The following is a 9,087-nucleotide window of genomic DNA, read 5'->3' as shown; positions in this document are numbered from 1 at the left end:
GCAACATGGCAGCCCTCAGTGGTCAAATTTTCAAGGTGGAGTCTTTTTTTTTTTTTTTTAATTTTTTTTTTAACGTTTATTTATTTTTGAGACAGAGACAGAGCATGAACGGGGGAGGGTCAGAGAGAGGGAGACACAGAATCCGAAACAGGCTCCAGGCTCTGAGCTGTCAGCACAGAGCCTGATGCGGGGATTGAACTCACGGACCGCGAGATCATGACCTGAGCCGAAGTCGGCCGCCTAACTGACTGAGCCACCCAGGCGCCCCTCAAGGTGGAGTCTTAATAATCTGTATTTAAATGCATCCGCTACTCAAAAATGGCCAGATTTCTTTCCTGGAAACTATTACAGTTCTCTTCCAGTTGATATTTCTAGTTCTGTTGTCTTTGTTCACTAAAGAAGGGATAGATTTCATATTATTGTATTGTTATAATTTATTTAAAGATATTTAAACATTCATAGTGTGCTATATAAAGTATATTATCTATCTCTTAAAGTTAGCTAAATAGCATTTAAAATACCTATTTAGGAATGTACACTGCGATTAAACTAGATTGGAAGGTTCTAATCCAGTGGTCCTCGACTTTATCTGTAAATTGGAATCACCTAGGGAGGTTTGAAAAACACTGATGATTACATCCCAACCCCTAAAACTCTGATGTTATGGGTCTGGCATGTGGTCTGGGCATTGGGATTTAAAAACTCTCCAGAAGTGATTCTAACATATTGTTATGGTTGAGGACCACTGCTCTAACTAGACCCCAATATGCACAGGTTGCTAAGCTACAACTATTTTTATCTGAGGTCAGCTGTAGAGTATTTATAAGTTAGCATATAGCCTTCTTTTTCACTGATGAAATGAGTGGTATTCAAGACAAGTTGATTGGCTAGAAATACATAGTCATCTCAGCCTCCCTCAAACAGGACCTAAGAATCAGGCCAGAGCTACCTATACTCTGATTCTAAACTCCATCAACCTCACGTCCCAAGATCTTTGGGAAGATTCTGTTACCTGATCCAACCAGAATAATAGCTGACTTCTTCTGCCAGAGCCTATTTCTACCTAAACCTCTATGCAAAGTGCTTGTTATCAAAGTGCCAAAAAAGACAGAGGGCTGGGACTTCATTGAACATACAGAACAGTTTGTATGATTGTATTCATGGTCGCTTGCTAATAGATGTTGGTATGTGTTACCAGATTCAGTCTAATACCTGCTTTCATTATAACACACCTCCCAGAGGTGAGATGGCTGGGGAAAGGCACCCATAGCTCTCACCTGTAACCATTGGAGATTACAGATATGTACCCCCCAAAACCCTAATGGCTGTAAACAAGCAAATTAATTTAGGACAGTTTGCAATATGTGCATCCTTCTGATGGGACTATTTTCTAGGTCGACTTCCATGTACAACAGAATTCCTCATAAGCAGTGGGGACACCATTAAACTGGAACTTCTCATACAGGATATTAAAATCTACTTTGGCTGAGCTTTTGAAATAGGTCATTTGGACTCTATTCTTATGTTACCCAATAATACGACAATTACTAGGAAAAGTGTCTTATAAATCTAACATCTAATCCTAGCTCTTTTATTTTGTCTACATGAATTTATTAAAATATCATCTCCATAGAGTGAAATGCATACATTTAAAGGTACCGTTCAACCAGTATTTAAAAACAGAATATATCTGTGTAACCCACATTCCTAATCAAGATATAGGCCATTTCTATCACTCCAACGGGGTACTCATGCCCCTTTCTGTTTATTAAGCCTCCCTCCCTACCACACCAAGCAATTTGATTAGTTTTGCCTAATCTAGTACTTTCTTTCAGTGGAATCCTACAACACAAATTCTTTTGTGTCTGGTTCCTTCTCCTCAACATAATGTTTTTGCGATTCATCCCATGTTCTTTTTTATTGTTGAGAAATATACCATAAATACCACAGTTTGTTTATCTGTTCTCCTGCTGATGGACACTGAACTGTTTCCAGTTTTGGGCTATTATGACTAAAACTGATGTAAACATTCTTTATACAAGCCTTTCCGAGGGCATATGTTTTCATTTCTCTTGAATAAGTATCTATGAGTGGAACTGATGTGTCAGAGGGTGAATGTGTGATTGTATCATTTAAACTTCCACTAGCAATGTATGGGAGTACTGGTTGCTCCCCATCCTCACTGATATTTGTATTCCCTCTTTTTCATTTTAGCCATCTTAATGGATGTTGTCATTGTGGTTTTAATTTACATTTCCCTGATGACTACTAGTGTTGAGCCCTTTTTTACATGCTTATTGAACATTTGTTTATCTTCCTTCATAAGATGACTTTTGCCTATTTTTAAATTGGGTTGTCTACCATTTTGTTGTGAATTTTAGAAGTCATTAATGTATTTTCAATTCAAATCCTTTGTCATTTGTATGAGTTGTGAATGTTTCTCCCAATCTGTGGCTTGCTTATTTCTTTTTTTCCCCAAGTTTCATTGGGATTTTTATTTTATTTTGTTTTATTTTATTTTTTAAATTCTTTTTTTAATGTTTATTTTGAGAGAGCACACCCATATGGGAGGGGCAGAGAGAAGGAGACAGAAGTTTCACAGAAGGCTCCATGCTGACAGCAGGGAGCCCTGTGTGGGCTTGAATTCATGAATGAAAGATCATGGCCTGAGTCATGTCAGAGGCTTATCAGACTGAGCTACCCAGGTGTCCCAGAATTTTAATTTTAATTGCCATTGGATCTATAGGTTAGGAAGAATTCCTATCTTGAACATATTGAGTCTTTTTATCCAGTAATGTATCTCTCCATTTAGGTCATGTTTTTGTTGTTTTGTTTTTACTCAAGTATAGTGTACATATAATATACTATTCGTTTCAGGTGTATATCATAGTGATTCAATATTTTTTTTTAAGTTTGTTTTTATTTATTTTGAGAGAGAGATAGAGAGCCAGCAGGGGAGGGGCAGAGAGAGAGAGAGAGAGACAGAATCCCCAGCAGGCTCTGCAGTCAGCATAGAGCTTGATGTGGGGCTCAAACTCATGAACTATGAGAACATGACAAAGTCAAGAGTCGGTTGCTTAACTGAGACACCGAGGTGTCCCGTGATTCAATATTTTATACATTATGGAATGATCCCCGTGATAAGTCTATTTTCTTTTTTTTTTCCAAAATTTTATTTAAATTCCAGTTAGTTAACATACAGTGTAATATTAGTTTCAGGTGATTCATCACTTCTGTACAGTACCCAGTGCTCATCACAGTGCCCTCCTTAATCCCCATCACCCACTTCACCCATCCCCCTGCCCACCTCCCCTCTGGCAACCTTCAGTTTCTTCTCTGTAGTTCAGAGTCTGTTTTCTGTTTTGCCTCTCTTTTTTAAAATCTATTTTCTTAATAGTATTTTTCTTTTTTTAAAAATTTTTTTTTTAACGTTTATTTATTTTTGAGACAGAGAGAGACAGAGCATGAACGGGGGAGGGGCAGAGAGAGAGGAAGACACAGAATCGGAAGCAGGCTCCAGGCTCTGAGCCATCAGCCCAGAGCCTGACGCGGGGCTCAAACTCACAGACCGTGAGATCGTGACCTGAGCTGAAGTCGGACACTTAACCGACTGAGCCACCCAGGCGCCCCTTAATAGTATTTTTCTGATGAAAACAAATTTTCAGTTTTGATAACTAAGTTTTAGCAATTTTTTTCTTTTATAGGTAGTGCTTCCTCTGTCTTAACTAAGAAATCTTTCCCTCTCAAGGTTGAAAGATATTCTCCTATATTTCTTCCAGAGTTTTTTTAAAAATAATTTTTAAGTTTATTTATTTATTTTGAGAGACAGAGAGAGACAACACAAGTTGGGGGGGGGGACAGAGACAGAGGGGGAGAAAGAGAATCCCAAGCAGGCTCTGCATGGCCAGCATGGAGTGCTACATGGAGCTTGAACCTACAGACTGTGAGTTCATGACCTGAGCCAAAATCAAGAGTCTGTGGCCCAACCGACTGAGCCTCCCAGGCATTCCTCTTCCAGAGTGTTTTAATTTTAGATTCTACCTTTGGCTCTATGAGCCCATCTTGAAATAATTTTTGCATATGTCAACTTTCATTATCCCATTGTGTTAGTTTGATGCTCTTGTTAAAAATTACTTGACAGTGAGGGGTCCCTGGGTGGCTCAGTTGGTTGGGCATCTGACTTTGGCTCAGGTCATGATCTCACAGTTCGTGGGTTCAATCCCTGCATCCGGCTCTGTGCTGACAGCTAAGAGCCTGGAGCCTTCTTCGGGATTCTGTGCCTCCCTCTCTCTGTGTCCCTCACTGCTTGCACTCTGTCTCTCTCTTAAAAATAAATAAACATGGGGCGCCTGGGTGGCTCAGTCGGTTAAGCGGCCGACTTCGGCTCAGGTCATGATCTCACGGTCAGTGAGTTCAAGCCCCGCGTCGGGCTCTGTGCTGACAGCTCGGAGCCTGAGGCCTGTTTCAGGTTCTGTGTCTCCCTCTCTCTGACCTTCCCCCGTTCATACTCTATCTCTCTCTGTCTCAAAAATAAATAAGCGTTAAAAAAAAATTAAATAAATAAATAAATAAATAAATAAATAAATAAATAAACATTATTTTATTTGCAGGCGCAGGCGGGGGCGGAGCAGCGGGAGCCGGGGAGCTGGGGAGCCGGAGCCCCGGGTCCCAGCGACCAGAGCCGGCTCCCCCAGCGGGGTCCCGAGGACCTGGTGTCGGCCTCCTCCCGCCCCCGCCCCCCCCCCCCCCCCCCCGAGGCTGGAGAGTGGATGCAGAGGGCGGTGGGGTGGGGGCAGCGTCGGAATTCCAAGGACAGAAGGCAGAGGCCGTCCCCAATCCGGATTATTGGAGGGGAGAGAGACCCCCCAGTTTGGGGAGGGGGAGAGCTGGGGGTTGAGCGCCCCACGCGCAGCGGCCGCTGCCCTCAGCCAAAGGGTATCTCTTGGCTCTCCCCTCCTACCGAGACGATGCGAACGACCAAGGCCAGGGACCCCTGTCCTTCAGCCTCTGCACCCCCTCACCCCGCTCTGGGGCTGGCCCAGGGAGGAGACCCTGCCCACCTCCCGCCTCTGCCCTCGAGAGGGACTGTCCTTTCATGCCTCAGAGTGAGGGGCCCAGGCCCCAGGCTGCCTGTGCCCCGCTGCAAGGGCAGGGTCCCTCTGTTGAGGAGGAAGGGCCTGGCCAGCCGCAGCTTCTTTCCTCCTGAGCTCCCCGTCTCTGTCGCTGCACCCTGCAACTCCCACCCCTCCATATTTATTTCCCTGGCCCCCTGCCAGCCCCTCCATCTCTTTCTCTGGGATTCAGGCCTCCCTTCTGGACATGGAGAGTAACCTGTCTGGCCTGGTGCCTGCCGCCCGGCTGGTGCCTGCACTGCCTCCAGCCGTGACCCTGGGGCTGACTGCGGCCTACACCGCCCTGTACGCCCTACTCTTCTTTTCTGTCTATGCCCAACTCTGGCTGGTGCTTCTATATGGGCACAAGCTTCTCAGCTATCAGACGGTGTTCCTGGCACTCTGCTCTGGGCTGCCTTGCGCACCACCCTCTTCTCCTTCTACTTCCGAGATAGCCCCTGAGCCAACCGCCTGGGACCCATGCCCTTTTGGCTTCGCTACTGCTGCCCTGTCTGCCTATAGCTCTTCACGCTGACACTTATGAACCTCTACTTCGCCCAGGTTGTGTTCAAGGCCAAGGCCAACGCCGGCCGGAGATGAGCCGAGGCTTCCTGGCCGTCCGGGGGGCCTTCGCGGGGGCCTCGCTGCTCTTTCTGCTGGTGAATGTGTTGTGTGCTGTGCTGTGCTGTCCCGCCGGCGCCGGGCACAGCCCTGGGCCCTTCTGCTGGTGCGAGTCCTGGTGAGCGACTGCCTCTATGTCATCTGCGCGCTGTCTCTTGCTGCCTGCCTCTGCCTTGTCGCCCGGCGGGGCGCCCTCCACCAGCATCTACCTGGAGGCCAACGGGACCCGTGTGTGCCAGGCGGCTGCGATGGGTGGCGCCATGGTCCTGCTCTATGCCAGCCGGGCCTGCTACAACCTGGCAGCCCTGGCCTTGGCCCCTCGGAGCCGGCTGGATGACTTCGATTACGACTGGTACAACGTCTCTGACCAGGCAGACCTGGTGAATGACCTGGGGAACAAAGGCTACCTGGTGTTTGACCTCATCCTCTGTGTGTGGGAGTTGCTGCCCACCGCCCTGCTGGTGGGCTTCTTCCGGGTGCATGGGCCCCCGCAGGACCTGGTCTTTGGCTCCCCTTCTGACTTCTTCGACCGGGCAGGGCACTGTGAGGATGAGGGCTGCTCCTGGGAGCGTGGCCGGAGCGAGAGCACCAGCATGTCAGGCAGCCTAGGCTCCGGCAGCTGGTATGGCGCCATGGGGCGGAAGCCAGCCTGGTGCGGGGGCAGCCAGACACGGACCACTGCTCTGCTCTTCTCCCAGGTGCTGAGACCAGGTGGCCACCACCGGTCTCTACACCACCCCGCAGACGTGATCCCCTTTTGTCCTCCCCCCAGAACACCCAGACCCCAGTCCTCCCATCCCAGGCCCCGCCACCCGCCCTGTGCCAAGTTCACCTGCCGCTTCTTGCCCAGGATCATGGGAGGCTGTGGCTGCCTCTTCCCCTGGCCAGCTCCTTGCTACTCTTGTCGTAGTGAGCTTGTGCTGTCGCCTAGGATGGGGGGCATGGCCCTGGCTGCCAGATGCCCTACAGCACCTTGGCCTGACCTGCTGCCTCTGTTTCTACACTGGAGCCAGCTACCTCTCCTGCACCTGCGGCTCAGTAAACAGTGTCTGTGCCCCTCAAAAAAAAAATAAACATTAAAAAATTTTTTTTTTAATTATTTGACAGTGTATGTTGTGCTAGCCCTTCTCTTTGGAGAAACAAATTTAATAGTCGTGAACTAAAACAAGAATGTGCAATTAAGTAGTAAATTGTGTGCTATAGATTCTCAACAATAAACGTGTTTTTTTTTTTTTCTTTTTGGTTAACATAGCAGCAAACATCCTGTCATATTTTCTTCAATTTTTCATTAAAAAGTTCAAGAAATATCATGAAAACACATTAAATGGCAACAAAAATAGAAAATAAAACAAAAGTTAAATGCCAAAATTTAGATATTATATATTAATTGAAGAAGTAAACAAAATAGTTTGTTTTGTTGTTAATCTTTTTCCATTTATTATACTGGGCACTTGGTAGTGACACTTTCATTCTAGAGATTCATGTACTTTGGTTATAGAAAATTTTCTTGTATTATTTTTTGATAATTTCTCACCAGCAACATTTTATCTGGTCTCCTTCTGAGTGAGTCTACTAGTTGTATGAAATATCTCTTAGAGTAATCTTCATTATATTCTCTCTTCTATTACCTAATTGTTTTTTTGTTTTACTTTACAATATTTCCACAAGATTATTACCTAAATCTTTGATTTTTATATTGCAAAAATCCTACTTTAGAACTTTAAGAGCTCTTTTTCAAAATGTTCCTCTTTAAAATCATGTCCATCTCCTATCTCATTGATACAGTAGCCTCTTTTATTTCTCTGACATGTTATGATTATTACCTGCACTGCCTGTTACCTTCATTATCCATTTCTTCCTGCTATTTTATTTCCTGTTTGTTCATTTTCCTAACTATATTTTATGTTAAATTTGCCCCTCAAATATTCAGTCATCCAGGCTGTCCATTAATTTTCATGAGGAGCTGAAAAGCTACTTGGAGGGTCTTTGGGTAGGAGTAGGCTTGTGCACTGGTAGCCTTCATTCTGAGGGTAGTCAGAGGGCTAGTTAGCTTTGTCATTAGAGGCTCCCAAATGTTAGTAGCTGTAGGTCTTTATCTCTTTATTTTCTCTAGAAGAGGTTCTTGCAGTCACCTGCCTAGAGACATCAGCCTAGCTGCAGCCATTCTGGAGATAGTGGGAAAGGTTTGGGGAGTGATCCAGTGGTTCAGTATGAAGACCTAATCACCTGTTTCCAGAATGGCTTTTCCCACAGTCCCTTCTCTGTGCCTTGAGTGTAGGTGCCCTAATCATTGGGTTGTCCATAGAGCAAACCTTTGGTCTCTTGCTTTTCTTCTAGAAATTTTACATTTTTGCCTGCGGATCTAACTGCTTCTTATAAGGATTTTTGAAAAATCACCCTGCTTTATGCTATTTGCTTTTTCTTCCTATGCTATCTAATTTTTGAGACCTTCTGAATTGTCGCTTGCATAGTTGTTCTGAGGTTCTGCAGGGACAATCATTTGGCTTTTCATTAGTTTCCACCTTTTATAGTCACTTAGGTTTGACTCTTCCTTGCTAAGCCATCTTTATATAAATAGTTTTATTATTCATGTCTCCTTTGCACTGAAGATGGAATTGGTTTTATGTTTCTCATTCTCCTCATTATTTGGGGGTAATTCTTTGAGAGGAAAAAATGTCATCACTCTTCATTTTGAAACTACACATATAATTGAGTTTAAAAAAGAAAAAAAACTCTCTCAAAGTAACATAATTACAAAAGAAGAGAAAACACATGTACCCTACTTTATTCTCTTTGTCAAAAAAGCAAAACCACTAAGATACTTGAGTAAAATCTTCCACGAAGGTAGAAGTCTGTAACCTGTATATGGAAATGAGCATGAATAGCACTGACTTGTTTCTGATGTCATTGAATGATTCATGTGGTGAAGGTAAATAGGTTAAGGTCCTAACTCATAATAGAAGACATTCTTATTCCTATCTGTTTCTCAGATCAGATATTTTGTATCCATGTTGCATTTTATACTGTATCTCATATAGATAAGCATTCCTATGTTTACTACCACAACACGTTTACTTCCGTAAAAATAAGAAAAAAACCTGTTACCTGGCAGAAAAAGTTTGTTCCTTATTGTACCTGTGTGTACTGAGACAACCACTACAGATGGTACCTGGTGGCTCACAAGATTTATTTTCTGAACTGGAGTCCTTGTTATATCATATAGTGAAGTAATTCTTGAACTACTTCAAGTATTTTTCCACTCTATTGGAGACTTAGTATGTATTACCTTTCAAATGTGCTATAAATCAGTTTAAATTAAAAAATACTTTTATGCTAGCAGCTGGATTTCATAATT

At 44.1% G+C, this 9,087-nt stretch overlaps 1 pseudogene; it reads left to right on the top strand.

The window, feature by feature from the left end:
- Positions 1 to 4,744: 4,744 nt before the first annotated feature.
- Positions 4,745 to 6,805, top strand: LOC131483871 (integral membrane protein GPR137-like; annotated as a pseudogene).
- The last annotated feature ends 2,282 nt before the right edge of the window (positions 6,806 to 9,087 follow it).

This window comes from Neofelis nebulosa, chromosome 8 (genome assembly GCF_028018385.1).
Source record: "Neofelis nebulosa isolate mNeoNeb1 chromosome 8, mNeoNeb1.pri, whole genome shotgun sequence".
In the NCBI taxonomy this organism is placed as follows: Eukaryota; Metazoa; Chordata; class Mammalia; order Carnivora; family Felidae; genus Neofelis; species Neofelis nebulosa.
This window is presented reverse-complemented; position numbering and strand designations above follow the sequence as displayed.